At 41.9% G+C, this 18,680-nt stretch overlaps 1 protein-coding gene across 2 annotated transcripts in view; it reads right to left on the reverse strand.

The window, feature by feature from the left end:
• Positions 1 to 18,680, reverse strand: part of C9H8orf48 (chromosome 9 C8orf48 homolog) — a 230,685-nt gene that overhangs the window by 66,418 nt on the left and 145,587 nt on the right. The window lies entirely within an intron of this gene.

Here is an 18,680-nt window from a genome sequence, read left to right on the forward strand (position 1 = left end):
CTCACATTCTGTACCCTAGGCATTGGTCATTCTACAGCCAGTATAATCTATTAGACTGGTATCTACACTGCCCTTCCTCCTACTCATGGCTGTATCCTCTCTTACTTCGTTTTCTTTCCTCTCAATGCTAAAATCCAGCGTGGAGATTACCTGGACATCTCCCAACCATCTCCCCCAAATTCTTAATTTAAAGCTCTCTTAATCAGTTGTGCCAGCCTTCATCCTAGAAGTCTATTTCCTTCCCTACTCAGATGAAGTCCACCCCGAGAGAACTGTCCTCTGTCCATGAATGCCTCCCAGTGGCCATACATCCCAAAGCCCTCCTTATAGCACCATTGCCTAAGCCATCTGTTGATAGTCATAATCTTGTCACACCTTTGTTGCCCTTCTCTAGGAACAGGCAGAATCCCACTAAAGATCACCTGAGCCTTGATTTCCTTAAGCATCTTCCCCAGCCTAGAATAGTCTCTCTTAATACTTTCCAGCGAGAATCTAGCCGTATCATTTGTTCCCACATGAAGGATAATTAGGGGATCCTTTCCTGCTCCCTTTAGAATCCTTTTCAACCTCAGGTCTACATCCCGTATCTTAGCACCTGGAAGACAGCACATCCTCCTATTCTCTGGATCAGCTCTGGTTACAGGCCTGTCTATTCTTCTCAGTAAAGAGTCCCCGATCACATAGACCTGCCTTTTCCTGGTGACAGTGCTATTCTCCAGTCTATCCCCTGTTCCCTCTGGCTGCAAGTTCTTTCCATTCCTATTCTCCCTTGTAATCCTCTTCAACACATCCTGTATCCTCCTGGGGCTCATATTTGGTGTAGCCTCCATTAACTCTTCCCCTTTTCCTATAGGACTAGCCGCTCTTCTCTTCTTCCTTGCCCTTCCATCTTCAGTGATTACCTGCTGAGCCCCTTCTTCATTTTCCAACTCTGCAAACCTATTCTTGAGCTCGATTTCTCCTTCACTAGCCCATCTTTTCACTGCCTGGTTCTTTTAGTCACATGCTTCCACTGACCACTTTCCTCACCCAATCTCCCCTCAGAATTCCCCAGTCCTGCTTCCATCTGCAAGTCTGAGCTTTTCCCTTCAGATACCTCATGTCTTTGCTCCATAATCTGCTCAAACCCCTTCCTAAACTCAACCAGACTTTCTACCTGCATCTCCAAACCTTGGATCTTTTCCTCCATCAGCTCTGTCAGACGGCATTTCATGCAGACAAAACTCTTACCAGGTACCCCCTCCAGGATCATGTACATACCGCAGCTTCCACATCCAGTCATCTTCATTGTGTCTTCCACTACATGGGACACTCCCACTGCTGCCTCTGTATCTGTCATAGCCTTCCCACTTAAATCCTTATAATCTGGGAAAAACAAACCACACCCAAAACACCACCACCCACAGCAAAAACAAACCCCAAACAAGCACCACAAGACAAACTAACTCGACTCAAACTCCCCTGTTTACAGCTCTGTTTGCTAGCTCCTGTGCCGCTGCAGCTGTATTAGTGTTAGTCTGTATCCGCAAAAAGAAAAAGGTATTTTCCACTGCATGCATCTGAAGAAGTGAGCTGTAGCTCACAAAAGCTTATGCTCAAATAAATTGGTTAGTCTCTAAGGTGCCACAAGTACTCCTGTTCTTTTTGCGAATTCTGAAAGTGTAATGGAGCTTTAAATTAAATTGTCCAGAGAACTGTCTGAAATTTAAAGGCAAACGAATTCCCAGGTAAGCCTGCTGGGGAGGATGCTCTGCTGAAGCCAACACTTCTCCCCTAATTTTTCTTGTTGTTTAGTGTCCTGTAGCTTATGTCTCTGGCTCAGATAGGCCTCCTGGAAGGCTATCTAAAGCCATCTCATTAGAAGCAAGCATGGTTTTGCAGTACATGCTCCTTTTATTTCCCTTCTTTCTTATTTGCATTAAAAACAGGATCTTTGTCCACAACTGCCACATAAAACTTCATTATGTGCCTATTTGAGAGGCAAACTGTTTTATCTCCCTTTGAAAAATAAAAAAGGTCTCAGTGCCTTTAACCCTAGTAAGTAACCCTATACTATCAAACCATCATCTGCCCACAAGCAACCAAGGGGAAAGTTGTAAACAATTTTCATGTTCAAACTTATGAAATGCTTTTTTTGCCTCTGTCTTCATGAACAAGGTCAGCTCCCAGACTGCTGCACTGGGCAGCACAGCATGGGGAGCAGGTGACCAGCCCTCTGTGGAGAAAGAAGTGGTTCGGACTATTTAGAAAAGCTGGATGAGCACAAGTCCATGGGGCCGGATGTGCTGCATCCGAGGGTGCTAAAGGAGTTGGCAGATGGGATTGCAGAGCCATTGGCCATTATCTTTGAAAACTCATGGCGATTGGGGAAGGTCCCGGATGACTGGAAAAAGGCTAATGTAGTGCCCATCTTTAAAAAAGGGAAGAAGGAGGATCCAGGGAACTACAGGCCAGTCAGCCTCACCTCAGTCCCTGGAAAATCATGGAGCAGGTCCTCCGGGAATCCATTCTGAAGCACTTAGAGGAGAGGAAAGTGATCAGGAACAGTCAGCATGGATTCACCAAGGGCAAGTCATGCCTGACTAACCTAATTACCTTCTATGACAAGATAACTGGCTCTGTGGATGAGGAAAAAGCAGTGGACGTGTTATTCCTGGACTTTAGCAAAGCTTTCGATACGGTCTCCAACAGTATTCTTGCCAGCAAGTTAAAGAAGTTTGGGCTGGATGAACAGACCATAAGGTGGATAGAAAGCTGGCTAGATCATTGCGCTCAACGGGTAGTGATCAATGGCTCCATGTCTAGTTGGCAGCCGGTATCAAGCGGAGTGCCACAAGGGTCAGTCCTGGGCCCGGTTTTGTTCAATATCTTCATTAACGATCTGGAGGATGGCATGGATTGCACCCTCATCAAGTTTGCAGATGATGCTAAACTGGGAGGAGTGGTAGATATGCTGGAAGGTAGGGATAGGATACAGAGTGACCTAGATAAATTAGAGGATTGGGCCAAAAGAATTCTGATGAGGTTCAACAAGGACAAGTTCAGAGTCCCACACTTAGGACGGAAGAATCCCATGCACTACTAAAGAATAGGGACTGAGCAGCTAGGCAGCAGTTCTGCAGAAAAGGACCTTGGGGTTATAGTGGACAAGAAGCTGGATATGAGTCAACAATGTACCCTTGTTGCCAAGAAGGCTAATGGCATTTTGGGCTGTATACGTAGGAGCATTGCCAGCAGATTGAGGGATGTGATCATTCCCCTCTATTCGACATTGGTGAGGCCTCATCTGGAGTACTGTGTCCAGTTTTGGGCTCCACACTACAAAAAGGATGTGGAAAAATTGGAAAGAGTCCAGAGGAGGGCAACAAAAATGATTCTGGGGCTGGAGCACATGACTTATGAGGAGAGGCTGAGGGAACTGGGATTATTTAGCCTGCAGAAGAGAAGAATGAGGGGAGATTTGATAGCTGCTTTCAACTACCTGAAAGCGGGTTCCAAAGAGGATGGTTCTAGACTATTCTCAGTGGTAGAAGAGGACAGGACAAGGAGTAATGGTCTCAAGTTGCAGTGGAGGAGGTTAAGGTTGGATATTAGGAAAAACCTTTTCACTAGGAGGGCGGTGAAGCACTGGAATGGGTTACCTAGGGTGGTGGTGGAATCTCCTTCCTTAGAGTTTTTTACGGTCAGGCTTGACAAAGCCCTGGCTGGGATGATTTAGTTGGGGATTGGTCCTGCTTTGAGCAGGGGTTTGGACTAGATGACCGCCTGAGGTCCCTTCCAACCCTGATATTCTATGATTCTATGAAATTATAAACAAGAGGAAAAATATTAATTATCCTTTGACAAATCAGAGATCTTTGCAGGACAGAAGAGAACAGTAGGATATTATAAAATATTGTGCAAGGCTACAGTGCAGTGTTCTTTCCCTTCACTCCTTGTATGGGCACAAAGACTCCTTGAGAGAAATCATCACTGTATTCAGAACAGCTGCAACCCTGTACAAATGTATCCATTAAATTAATAACTATGCAGGGGTGGGGAGGGAAAAAAATCTAAGCTCATACTAGGACCTGACTACCTGCTAGCAGTGTTCCAGAGGAAGAGTGCAAGGCTGAGTCAGATGTTAAATGGAACTGCACTATCAACAAAGAGGACAAATAAAGAGTAGCAAAATGACAAAAACACACACTGTTCCTTGCTGCTTATTCTGCTTGGCACGCAATGCCTAGTCAAGGTCTCCAGAAGGAATAGCTAGTCTTCTGGGATCTTTGAAAAGGAAAGATCGCCAAGTATCCTTGATAGCTTTAATAAAGGGATGGGCCTGGAATATGCTGAGATATATTACCTGCTCCTTCTGTGCCTTTGTTATTGTAAAGTAAGACAAATCTGGAATTACCTAACCAGTCACATAAAACCTGAAAGGGAAACAGACAGACATATTTAATAACTCCTTATTTCTTGTACCAGCAAAACCTTTGATTGAGGTGGAAAATATGATAATTTGATTTCCCTCCCTATCACTGATATTAATTCACATTTTTACATGTCACTCAGTTCAGAGCAGGATGGATAAAAAATCTATAGTAAAAAAAATCTGATTTTTAAATTTAAATCAGATTTTATTTAAACAGGTTTATTTTTTAAAAATTGGCCTCTTTAAAATTAATTTGAAATTGATAACCTATGTTAAGGCCCAAAAATATAATATGTTAAAATCATTGAAACTAAATAAAAAAAATCATATTAAGCAGTATATTTTTTTCTGCCAATTTTTAAAGAAAGTTAAACCACTGAACTAGTGGAAGTTAATGGCTAAGCATCTGCAACCAGAGTTTGCTGAAATGCTAAACCAGCTTTGAGAGCAGTCACCTCTTCTGAAGGGGCAATATATATATTTTCTTCAATTCAGTTTAGTCAACTAGTTCAGTTCAGTGACTAGTTCATTTAAAGTTAAGAAACTAACTGGAAACAGAAAAAGCAGGAAAGCTTGTTTTCCTCTTCCAATCTGTGAATAAAAACTAGGTGAGAGGGTGAGATCTACTAATTCTAAAACCCTGAAGCACATGGTGACCAGAAACAATCACTTCAGTTCACTAACTACAAATATTTCCTTTGCTTATTAAACCAGTTTTAAATGCAAAATGTGTTTTGATAAGTTTATGTATCAGCACTTTTAAGGCAGTTTTTTTATTTAATAAAAAATCAAATGCTGTTTTGTGCATTTTAATTGACTTTTAGTTTCCATCCAAATAGAGCTTGATACATCACAAGTAAAAAATTAATAAATTGAGTAAATAAGAAATGTATCACTTACCATTTTCTAACATAATAAAGAATGTAAAAATTAAGATTCTGAATAAATGTAAGTTAAGCTATAAAATTGCTTAAGTAAATATGTATAGCCAGTGTGTATCCTTCTGGCTAGCAGAAAGCAGCACCAAATTTAGTGTAAAGGCTATATTTAGTTGCAAATAACATGTTTAAATGGTGATTAACTAATGAGACTCAACCTTTGTTTAAGAAAATAACTGAAGTACAAATGCAAAACATGATTAAAGTTTATGATTTACACCAAGGTTCCCGCTTGCTTAATTAAATCACAATTAAAATATTTAATTCAAATAGTTTTGGTTTAAATAAATCCACCCTGGTTTAGCGAACAAAACTAGCCTTGTCAGTTTTACTTCCTGTTTATAGTCAATTTCACTTCCTTTTTCATGCATAAACTCAAAACTGTAGCTTTGGGATTTTAAACATTGCAGGGAAATATTTATCTCTTCCCCTCCTTCTGTGCCCACAAATGCTGCTTTTACTGAAACAGGATATAGGCTTGCTCCACTTTCAAAAAGTTTTTTTAACTAGTGATTGTGATGTACATTGAAGAAAAGGCTTGTATATATTAGGTGCATTAAGCATTACCATCAGGACAACACCTAAATGCTAAGCGTGTCCTGATGCATCAGCTGCACCTTCATGCTTCCAACTTCAGGACAGCAGAGCTGGATTTACTCCAAAAATATTTACCACAAATTTAAGTGAAAAAACAAAAGGGGCTATTTCATTATTTTGATTTACTGGGTCCTTTTTACTCTAGTATATTATAAGATATAGGATTTCCTCAGCGCAAAGCAGCTTTAGAAAATAGCAATAGGAAATCATGATAGACTGAGTCCCTTCCTAGCTGTATACCTTGACAATGGCAGAATTATAGTGATGAATAGGCCTGTAAATAAAATATTAAAGAACAATTCATTTTTAGTGCTGCTGAGCAACTGCACCAAGTGAGTTGTAGATACTTTAAACTCCCAGAAGATTTTACATCCCTTGAACAAATCCTTTTAGCTCCATCAGTATCCCATATTCTTCCACTATGAAGACAAAGCCCTGAGCTCTTCTGGCATACTTTGCTCTTGTAGTAATATTGTTTTAGCCAAGAACAGCTAAAAGGGATGCTCTCAAAAAATTAGTTTTAGTATACACATGCAAACTGCTGAATCTGGTATGGATAGAAATGTTTGTCTTTTCCTTTTTTTAAGTGTAAACATTCTCCTGCAGCGTTCTAGAACTAAGGCTTTGTCTACACTACCTTGCCACAGCTATGCCGCTAAAAGGTGTGCAGTGTAGCTGCTATTTGTCAGGCAGGAGAAAGCTCTCCTGCCAACAAAAAACTTCCATCCCGCATGAGACTAGACCACTCTAGCCAACAAAGCGCTGTTCATACTGGTGCTTTTCGTCAATAAAACTTTTGTTGTTCAGGGGTGTGTTTTTTTTAACAATCCTGAACGACAAAAGTTTTGCTAATGAAGTGCCAGTGTAGACAAAGCCTAAAGGTTGTATTAGTGCAAGAAACCCAAAGTGCAAAACTGACTAAAAACATGAAGCATAAGAAGCAATTTACTTTCACATTCAGTCTGACAGATTCACAAAACAAACAAAACAAAACAGCTCAAAACCCCCACCAACAAACCAAAACAAAACACACCAGTTGTTTTTGTTGTTGCTGTTTTTTTGTCGGAACTTCAAAAATGTTTTAGTTCCAGTAAAGTTTTCTTTTATGCTAATTCTTGCTTTAGCCATAACAGTTTCTTCTGACCCTAATTAGGGCCAATCGTGGGTGAAAGAGGCTCTTCTGTTGGTTTGAACTGATAGACCTGTGTTCTATTGTGCATATGCACAATAGGGCTGAATTAAAGTTTCATGGGAATGTTAATTCTGGCATTTTCTAACTTGTGAGTTCTTGACTTTGCAACCTTAACACTTTAACACAGGGTTTTTTTGGTAGGAAAGATACCCTACTATCCCATACTATAGCATTAATCAGCACTAAGATGAACTGCTATTTTCTTGCATGGTAATAACTAAAATCATTCTGTGGGTTATTTATAGAAGTAAATAAAACCTGGTCTCTACCTGACTTTGCTTGTTTCCAGGAATACAACCAATCAAGGGCTTCCCTGTTTATGCTTTTAGTAGTTTGGCTGTGATCCAGAGTATTTCCTGGCCATATAATGGCAATCAAAATAATGCTAATTCTGGCAACACTTACTGGAATGATAAACATGTTATTTAAACAGATCCAAGCCCTTTGTTCTCCAACTCAATATAACCCTTACCCATGCTATTAATGTTGGTAATATTTTTTCCTACCACCAACTATGGACTTGCTAAACTACAGCTGGTATCGGACCTCTATAAGTCAATCTAATTAATAGTGGGGAGTTAGCTTTTCTTCTTTAAAAAAGGAGTACTTGTGGCACCTTGAAGACTAACAAATTTATTTGAGCATAAGCTTTCGTGAGCTACAGCTTACTTCACACTGACTGCATCCGATGAAGTGAGCAGTAGCTCACGAAAGCTTATGCTCAAATAAATTTGTTAGTCTCTAAAGTGCCACAAGTACTCCTTTTCTTTTTGCGGATACAGACTAACACGGCTGCTACTCTGAAACCTTTTCTTCTTTATTAACCATTAGCCTGTAATTTGCATAAGATGATATCTGACTATCATGTTCCCCCCAGCACCACCAGGATTCAGTTGCTTTTTGAGTTAAAATGAATATTTTCCTCATGTTTAGCCCAAACTTTTCCATCCTTAGCTTCAAGTCACTGATGCTGATAAATTGGAAAGGGTTCAGAGAAGAGCCATGAGGATGATTAAAGGATTAGAAAACACACCTTACAGGAATAGACTCAAAGACTTCAATCTATTTAGCTTAAAAAAGAGAAGCTTAAAGTGTGACTCGGTTACAGTCTATAAGTATCTACCTGGGGAACAACTATTTAATAATAGGCTCTTCAGTCTAGCAGGGGAAGGCATAATATGATCCAATGGCTGGAAGCTGAAGCTAGACAAAATCTGACTGGAAATAAAGTGTAAAATTTTGACAGAGAGGTAATTAACCATTGGAACAATTTGCCACGGGTTGTGGTGGATTCTACATCACTGACAATTTTTAAATCCAAGGTTGGATGTTTTTCTGAAAGATCTGCTCTAGGAATTATTTTGCATAAGTTCTATGGCCTGTTATTATACAGAAGGTCAGACTAGAGGATCACAATGGTTCCTTCTGGCCTTGGGATCTATGAATCTTTAAGGACAGAATATTTCCCTTACTTTGTTCATATTGTTATCTTGAAGACATTTAGAGTCTCTGCTTATGTCCCCTTGAAGCAGTCTTTTTTTCTAAATTATATACATTTAGCTGCTTCAGTCCCTCCAATTCCAAAATCTTTATGCTCGTGCCCTGCAAGGCAGAATGCATCCAACAAATCATTGATTTGCTCATCAGTAGTACACTACTGTAAGTCACCTTTAACAGTACAAATACAGTCTTAAAGTTTCCTTCCTAGAGTTCTCCCTCTTCCAAAAGGAGTTGTCAGGTCCTTGAGCTTCATAGCAAATTTTCCTGATGAACAGCAAATTCTCCTAAGGGTTGAAGTTAGGGCTGTTACTACATCTGGTCAAGAAGAGTGACCTATCTGGAGCATGCTTAGAGCAAAGAATGAATGGGTATGTTATTCTGCAAGTCAACAATTATTGACTAGGGCATCTGTCTTATTTGGGCATAGGTGTCAGCTTCCTCCAGGTCTGGAGTGTGCGCAACGTCCCTCTCTGCCCCAAGCCCAGCCCCAACAATGTTCCCTCTAATTTTTTATATCCATGTGCAGAATGCATTTTATTATGTGCACCAATATGGAGGTGATGTGTGGTGGGGGCGGGGCTGAGGGTTTCGGAGTATGGGAGGGGGCTCAGGGCCAGGTCAGAGGGTTGGGATGTGGTGGGATGAGGGCTCTGGCTGGGGGTGCGGGCTCTGGGGTGGGCTGGGATGAGGGGTTTGGGGTGTGGGAGGGGGCTCAGGGCTGGGGCAGAGGGTTGGAGTGCAGGGGGGTGAGGGGTAGGGCCAGGGATGAGGGGTTCAGGGTGAGGGAGGGGGCTCAAGGGCTGGGGCAGAGCACTGGGGTATGCGGGGGAGGGTGAGGGCTCCAACTGAGGATACAATCTCTGGGGTGGGGCCAGGGATGAGGAGTTTGGGGTGCAGGCAGCCCTGGGGCTAGGGCCAGAGGACTCCCCTGAGCCCTCTCCCTGCTGGCAGCATGGAGCTCCGGGGAAAGGGGCCCCCTCTCTCTGATGGCAGCACGGAGCTCTGGGGCTGGGGGAGAGGCCCATGGCAGCCCTGCATGTCCCAACTTGCTCCCCTCTCCAGCCCCACCCACCCTCTACCTCTCTCCTCTCTAGGCTGCTGTGGCTGCGTGACCCTTTATAGCCTGCTGCATGGTCACACAGCTTAAAGGGAACTTAGGCCCCCACCTGACCCCTTTCCCCAAACCCCCATTCACATCCCGCCTCTTCCCGCCCCTGCTCCACCCCAAGCCCCGCCCCACCCATCCCTTCTCCTAGGTCCCCACCTCGACCTGTCTCTTTCCACCCCCTTGCCCAAGTGTACCCCATCCCTGCTCCTCTCCTCTTCCTCCCAGAGCCTCCTGCCTGCACAAAACAGCTGATTGAGGCAGGCGAGAGGCACTGGGAGGGAGGGGGAGGCACTGATAAGCAGGGATGCCAGCTGATGGGAGGTGCTGGGGGGGAGAGGGGACCTGGCTGCCAGTGGGTGCTAAGCACCTGCTAATTTTTTTCTGTGGGTGCTCCATCCCCAGGATGTCCAAAAATTCAAGGGGATTTCCAAATGAAGCCACTGAGCTGCTAACAAATACATGCTGACTTTCCGTTAAAATCAGCTGCTGATATTGGAGAATAGCAAGTGTGGCAACAATCGTTAAAAAAGGCACAAAAGGGTGATCCTGAGAATTACAGCTCACTGAACCTCATTTAAGTACCAGGTAAACTGGCTGAAACAATGATTAAAGAGAACATTATAGAACACTTAGTTGAACAGGGTGAGAGGGACCAACCAGCATGACTTCTGTAAAGAAAAGTCAGACCTATCTAATTTACTTGAATTCATTTGAACATGTAAACTAAACAGTGTCTACAGAAGAGCTGATTGATATAATTTATCTGGACTTTCGAAAAAGTCTGATATAAGTTTTGCCTTTAAGAAGTTAAGGGGACTAAGTACTGGGAGACAAGAGCCTTGTATTGTCAGGGATCGGAAACTGGGTAAGAGTCAGAAAACAAAGTAAGATTAAAAAGAAAAGGAGGACTTGTGGCACCTTAGAGACTAACCAATTTATTTGAGCATAAGCTTTCGTGAGCTACAGCTCACTTCATCGGATGAATACTGTGGAAAGTACAGAAGACCTTTTTAGACACACAAACCATGAAAAAATGGGTGTTTACCACTACAAAAGGTTTTCTCTCCCCCACCCCACTCTCCTGCTGGTAATAGCTTATCTAAAGTGATCACTCTCCTTACAATGTGTATGATAATCAAGTTGGGCCATATCCCCGATAATGTCACTGCTAACCTGGTGGCTGAACTTTGTGACTTTGTCCTTACCCATAACTATTTTACATTTGGGGACAATGTATACCTTCAAATCAGCGGCACTGCTATGGGTACCCGCATGGCCCCACAGTATGCCAACGTTTTTATGTCTGACTTAGAACAACACTTCCTCAGCTCTCATCCCCTAACACCCCTACTCTACTTGCGCTATATTGATGACATCTTCATCATCTGGACCCATGGAAAAGAAGCCCTTGAGGAATTCCACCATGATTTCAACAATTTCCATCCCACCATCAACCTCAGCCTGGTCCAGTCCACACAAGAGATCCACTTCCTGGACACTACAGTGCTAACAAACGATGGTCACATAAACACCACCCTATACCGGAAACCTACTGACAGCTATTCCTACCTACATGCCTCCAGCTTTCACCCTGACCACACCACACGATCCGTTGTCTACAGCCAAGCTCTGCGATACAACTGCATTTGCTCCAACCCCTCAGACAGAGACAAACACCTACAAGATCTCTATCAAGCATTCTTACAACTACAATACCCACCTGCGGAAGTGAAGAAACAGATTGATAGAGCCAGAAGAGTTCCCAGAAGTCACCTACTACAGGACAGGCCTAACAAAGAAAATAACAGAACGCCACTAGCCGTCACCTTCAGCCCCCAACTAAAACCCCTCCAACGCATTATTAAGGATCTACAACCTATCCTGAAAGATGACCCAACACTCTCACAAATCTTGGGAGACAGGCCAGTCCTTGCCTACAGACAGCCCCCCAACCTGAAGCGAATACTCACCAGCAACCACATACCACACAACGGAACCACTAACCCAGGAACCTATCCTTGCAACAAAGCCCGTTGCCAGCTGTGCCCACATATCTATTCAGGGACACCATCACAGGGCCTAATAACATCAGCCACACTATCAGAGGCTCGTTCACCTGCATATCCACCAATGTGATATATGCCATCATGTGCCAGCAATGCCCCTCTGCCATGTACATTGGTCAAACTGGACAGTTTCTACGTAAAAGAATAAATGGACACAAATCAGATGTCAAGAATTATAACATTCATAAACCAGTCGGAGAACACTTCAATCTCTCTGGTCACGCGATTACAGACATGAAAGTTGTGATATTACAACAGAAAAACTTCAAATCCAGACTCCAGCGAGAGACTGTTGAATTGGAATTCATTTGCAAATTGGATACAATTAACTTAGGCTTGAATAGAGACTGGGAGTGGTTAAGTCATTATGCAAGGTAACGTATTTCCCCTTGTTTTTTCCTCCTCCCCCCCCCAGGCGTTCTTGTTAAACCCTGGATTTGTGCTGGAAATGGCCCACCTTGATTATCATACACATTGTAAGGAGAGTGATCACTTTAGATAAGCTATTATCAGCAGGAGAGTGGGGTGGGGGGAGAAAAAATCTTTTGTAGTGGAAAACACCCATTTTTTCATGGTTTGTGTGTATAAAAAGATCTTCTGTACTTTCCACAGTATGCATCCGATGAAGTGAGCTATAGCTCACGAAGCTTATGCTCAAATAAATTGGTTAGTCTCTAAGGTGCCACAAGTACTCCTTTTCTTTTTGCGAATACAGACTAACATGGCTGTTACTCTGAAAAAAGTAAGATTAAAAATGGATTAGATATTTATACAGCTAATGGGGCAGATCCTCAGCTGGTGTAAGCTGTCATAGCTCTATTGACTGCAATGGAGCTATGACAATTTACACTAGCTGAGGAGCTGCTCCAGTGTGAACATCTACAGTTACACTGGAGAGGAAAAAAAAGGTATAAACTCCCTTGCTTCAGGACATAAGCCAACCATAGTTGCTGGCATTGCAAAGAAGCTTTCCCTTTGGGCAGGTTATTTTATAATTGTCTATTACACGGATCCTTACATCTTCCTGAGAAGCAGCTCATACTGTATACTGCTGAAGATGGGATACTGGATGAGGTGATTTGACTGGCCCAGTTTAGTATAGCAGTTCCTGGAGAAAGCAGAATCCAGGTAGTCAATTGCCTCTACATTCAGCTAGCAGGTCCGAGCATATACAAATGTCCATCACTGGAAGTGTAGCCCTTTTACTAGCAAGTAAATGGGTCAAATGACCAATTCCACCCCACTTTTAAGTCTGTTGAATTTAGCACAAAATTTATTATAAATTTGATTTTAAATTATTTGAGTATACAGGCAACAGGAAAATATCAGAAAAATAACAAGGCAAGTTACCCTTTGATATCAGTTGCAAATTCTGTTGCAGAAATATTGAATTTATGGCACAGTACCACCAATTTGTTGTTCATATGTAGGTATTATTTAAAATGCTGATTATTATGGCTTAAAAGACAAAATAATTTGCAGAAAGTAAGACATCAAAAAACCCAAAGAATGCAAGTCTTCTATATAAACAAGCCCGGTACACGGAGCTGTTGCTTCAATTTATACCCCTCCTCCCCCATGAATCCATGACTTGAAAGGCATCGTTCATATTCTTCATATTTGTCTGTGTGTTCAAAAAGTGACTACGTTGTTGTTTACAAATGAGAGACATTTAACATGTCCCTCATTTCCTATATTAGATTTGAGTGTAACACACAAAAAAGAAGAGAGAGACAGATAAATGTCCTACTTATAGTGAAAGATAATTATTTTATGTTCTTTGACACAGTGCCCAAAATCTGACAGCCAGGTAGAGATGCTTTTCTTCTCAAAACAAAGAACAGTATTCAGAATAATAAGAAACAAGCATGTGATGTTGCTGCATTTTGTCATAAAGGCTGAAAAGCTATTGATTTTCCAGACTGTATCTCAGTTGATCCAAAAGGCCATATCTCAGCAGAGCAAGTAGACTGAAATTCGAAAGAGAGAAATTGGATTGCACAAAGGACAGCTGCCAACTTCCTCCCCTCTCAAATACCTAACCTCTCAGATGTGTCTTGGCAGGCAAAGCAAGAAGAACTTTGAGGCATCTTAAGGATAGTATTGTCACATTCCAGGGCGCAGTCCAGACCAGTGAGGGGTTTTGTCACCAGCTGCACCACAACCTTGGGTGTCTTATAATGCTTTGCTGTTGTAGCTCTCAACCAGAGCCACTCACAAACAGCTTACCAGCATAAGGTCACACCCTGAGTGTCTGTGTATAGCTGCAGCCCTGGTCCAGCAACTCTGACCTCAGCAACCTGTCAACAACACACCAATCACATTCTAGCTTTCACCAGCCTGGGTTACTACTTGTAGGGTGACCTCAACACATTCCCAGTCCCAAATTTTCCCTAAAATTTGTGTTCTGCACTGTCCAGCCTTCTCCTGGACAATTCAGAGATTAAAGGTCCATTGCCCCTGTAAAGGATCAGTGTTCCACAGTTTGCTTACCAAACAGTTCAGTTTAAACACAGCACTGGATGGGTTCAGATTAAAAATAAAACAAGTTTATTTAACTACAGAGAGATTGATTTTAAGTGAGTATAAGTATAAGTCAGAAATAGTTACAAGACAAATAAAGATAAGACACTTTCTAGTAGCTAAAACTTAACAAGCTAGACTTGATCCAAGGTAAAATCTTTACAACAGGTTACTCAGCAAAATGGCTGACCAAATTCTCAGGTCAGTATGAAACCCCAAAGTCAAAGGTCTGGTTCCTTGGTTTTCTTAGGTGTAAGATTATATATATATATATATACAGAGAGAGAGAGAGAGAGAGAGATAGTGGTATTTTTGCCCTTCACTTGTATAGTTCAGTCACCGTCTGAAATGCATTTTTCCCGAGGTTTACCCCTAGATAAAGTTCATTCCAGCTGTGAGAAAGGAGACATGGAATCTAGGGTGAAAGAGGTTCCACGTGGTTGTTTGCTAAAATACAAACTGATCTGTTCCTGCCCCTCTTCGTTGCCAAACTATGGCCACTTGACAGGTGATTATCAATCAACTTTGATGATACCTGGCTAAGGTGTCAGTTTGTCCTTTGTCTTTGAGAAACTGCTTTACCCTCCCCAGACTTGTCTGATAAGCACATCGTAGTGATAATGTCAGCATATGTTCATAACTCTCAATATGCATTTTGTACATACATTACTCAAGAATATTGATGATCAGTGTGTATCATTAGTTTTTAAATGATACTTCACAAGGCATATTTTACACAAAGATTATTACAATAACGTCCAGTGTGTGAATACAGGGTTTTTTTTTATCACCAGTATCTCCTCCTGTAAAGCAATGCTGACATTCAAGAGCTGTGGGCTCTGCTAACATTTGGGATTCTGATATATAGGAAGGCTTTATGCTTTGTGGGGAAGCCACTTTGAGTCAGAGTTTGTTTGATAAGTAGGCTATATATAAAACCCATTTGTAAAAAACTCTTCATTACTGACAGAGAAATAAGAAGTCTTTGTTGACCTCCAAGTGCCCACAATCTGATCTTAGGGCCATTTGTGGCAAGTTCAGTGGTCTCATGCCAATCTTTTACCTTCTAAAATGCATGCAGGCTCTATCCACATATTTTATATACTCCCCAAATCTATCAGAGAAGATGAGAAAAAGAGGAGTAGTCTACAGATAGGTCTGGATGCCAGGACCTTCCAAGTTCTAATTCTGTCTCAGACACTGAATCCCACTGTGGTGTTGGAGAAAACAGTTAGCCCATAAGACAATGTCCTGAGGAGTTTCAGACCTTCAAAATTGGCCAGTTTCCAGGGGTTTATTGCTGCCTACAGGGTCTGCAGAGGCTCCCCTTTCAGAACACACACAGCTCCAGTTCATATCAGTGTTTGGCGAGCATATCCCAACCCCTGTTGAAGTCACTGATATTTTTCTCCCTGTCCTGATCCTGTATCAGACAAGGAATTCCACAAAAATCTCTTGGGAGTCCCACCCTCTGCGCCTTAATCCTTAATGCTTTAATGTGCCTTGTGCGGTCGTGGTGCTAAAAAACCCCACCACCATGAGGGGCGTAGCTCCCAGCACTGGGAGTGAAGCTCCCAGCGCTGGTGCACTGTCTACAGTGGTGCTTTACAGTGCTGAAACTTGCTGCGCTCAGGTGGTGTTTTTTCACACCCCTGAGCCAGAAAGTTGCTGCGCTGTAAATTGCCAGTGTAGACAAGCCCTGACAGCTCAGAGAGAGAAACAAATCATGCTCACTATTTCTCATCTCCTAAAGAAAGCCCATGCAACTGCCCTCTGAGTCACAGTCTTTGATCTGAGGAGTTATCAAAGTTTGCACTATGGACAACATGTGCCTCAGTATATGAAAGAGCATATCCAGCTGCCAAGAGTGGACTGAAGCCTGACTAAAGATACACACAGTAGAACAAACACAGATGAGACAAAAGGACAAAATGATGAGTAAGATAGCTGCCAGGACCTGGTTCTCTCACCCCATACGAGAATGTAGCAGAATGTGAAGGTAACAAAGCAAAGCTGATGTAAGTGAGAGAAGAATATGGTCCATTTTAAAAAAAGTTAATTGTCTCTGTTTTATTTTGTTTTTGCCTGTGATGGGGTGGGGAGTTAGTATATATCCATATGAAAATAAACCTCTCTCTCAAGAATCTGATTCTGCCACTATTGCAGCCAGTAGTAAAATCACCATTAACAACTGCAGGAGCAGGGTTGGACTGCTTGTGAACATTTTACTATTGCACTAAATTAAAATAAGAAAAACTGTGTTTTTGTATTGTAGAAAAACTTTAAAAAAATACAGGATTTAGCATTTTGGGATTATAGTGAGAACTAGAGGTTTATAAGCAAGACTATTCTTTGTCTGACAGTCTAACTAGCTCCTGCTGTGTCTTTTGCCCTAATGGGCCTGTGGATTAAATGCAAAGTTTTTCCTATTAAATGAGCCTTCAAACTAACCCTGGAAGAGACCAAGTATTTTAATTTTTTTAAACTACGTAAATCCTTTGTTTCCCGCTCCCTCCCTTGAGATTGAGGCAAAAGAAAAGATACAGAGCAACAAACTAAGTCACAGGAGGCTAGATTTGAATTTTCCCTTTTTGTTTAGGAAACTTTGAAATAGGCAAAGCCACAGTTGGTATTATGGGTGCATGAGAGACCACCCGCAGTTAAAGTTGCATCTCCCTCTCTGCTCTCCCTTACCTTTACTCAGCTCTTAGCTCCTTCCTTCCCTTTTCACCTTCCTGCCTTACCAAATTTAATCCTCCACTTTACTCCCACTCTCCTTTGCCTCCATCTGTCCCATTTTTTCCTTCTACTCCCACACCCTTCCCTCCCTTCCTTTATAACTCTACTCCTTCCTCATACTCCATCTGCCCCAATGCTCTGCCCCTTTGCATTTCTCTTTCCTTTTTATCACCGTCTGCTCCCTCCTACTCTCCCGTCACAAAACACCATGTTTAGCTCAAACGTGTTAAGCTATTTCTTTGCACAGGATAGCTGCTTGTGGGTTGCTCTCTAATCTCTCAGGACCTGGTGTGTTTTTTTCATACATCGGTCCTGTGCTGTGTCTTCCTAGGCAAGCCTGAAAAAACAATTCTGGTTCTATTTGAAGTCACTGAGAGCTTTGCCATGGACTTCAGTGGTCCAAGGTATACCTCTGTGAGAGCTGACCTATAGCCATGGTAGTATATTGATAGGAGTGAGTGCAGATATTACAGCTTTTAGTCCCAACTCTGGCATAGGTCTTCCTGGGTGACTGCAGTAAGTCACTTCTCTCAGTGTACCGCCTACTCTTGCCCCTGTCTCCAAATCTGTAAAATGGGGATCAGTTCTCCCTCAGAGAACTTAATTTGTTAATGTTTATGAAGAACTGTGAGATCTTCTAATGGAAGGTACTATGGATATATTCAATTATCCGTTTGAGAAGACAATCGTTCCTCTGGCTTTTTTAAGTCTCTCTTTATGCCTGTAAGTCATATAAAGTTTCTCTTATTCACAGTCCATGCAAAACTTAACTAAACTTCATAATCAATAGGATGCAATGTGTGCTTAGCTCTACAAAGATTGTACTGGACGGAAGCCAGTTTTAAATCCTAGTAATCATTTTCTATGGTTCTGCTTTTGGAAAGAGAGTCCATATTAAATGTTGTGTTGCTGATGTTATCTGGTCTTGGAAGATAGCTGATACTTCAGAATCATTGTTGGCTAGCAGCACTTATTACAGAAGTGAACATGCCTTTGCTTTACACAGACCGTGAATAAATATCCACATGGTGTATCGCTGCAACTGTTACCTCAAGATACCTGCAGTTTTTTTTTTTAAAGAGTCATTCAGAATTTATAAAGGAAAAATAATTCAGATCATTTATTTTCCACTAAGCAGTTTGAATCTGCCAGCAGGGAAATAAGAAATAAGGGCTACCAAGAACTTGCTATTATTAGTGGGCTAGGAAGATATATTTTTCAGAGTTCTTGGAACAGGGTAGGACTGAAGATTACCTTTCTGAGCTCAGAGTTTTGATGTACTGGGAATAAGTACTCGTTTTCATGCAAATATTTTACCTGGTCTCAGTTTTGTTATTAATAAACTTAGAAAGATAGTTGTGGAAAGAAGGGGAACAGGAATTTGGAAACCATTTTGATACCTGAAGGTTGTGTGACAAGTCAGCAACCCCATGTGTACAGTATTGTAAAAATGAGAAAGAGACAGGGCTACCGATAGGCAGAGTTGTCAAACCCACAGGGCATGAGGCAGCCTGAATTTCTCAGTGGGAAGTGGGAGGGTCGGGGGGAATCACACAGCCTTCTTGCAGCTCAGTTCAAGCTAAGGCAGTCAGAAAGATCTTCT

This window comes from Lepidochelys kempii, chromosome 9 (genome assembly GCF_965140265.1).
Source record: "Lepidochelys kempii isolate rLepKem1 chromosome 9, rLepKem1.hap2, whole genome shotgun sequence".
NCBI classification, from domain to species: domain Eukaryota; kingdom Metazoa; phylum Chordata; order Testudines; family Cheloniidae; genus Lepidochelys; species Lepidochelys kempii.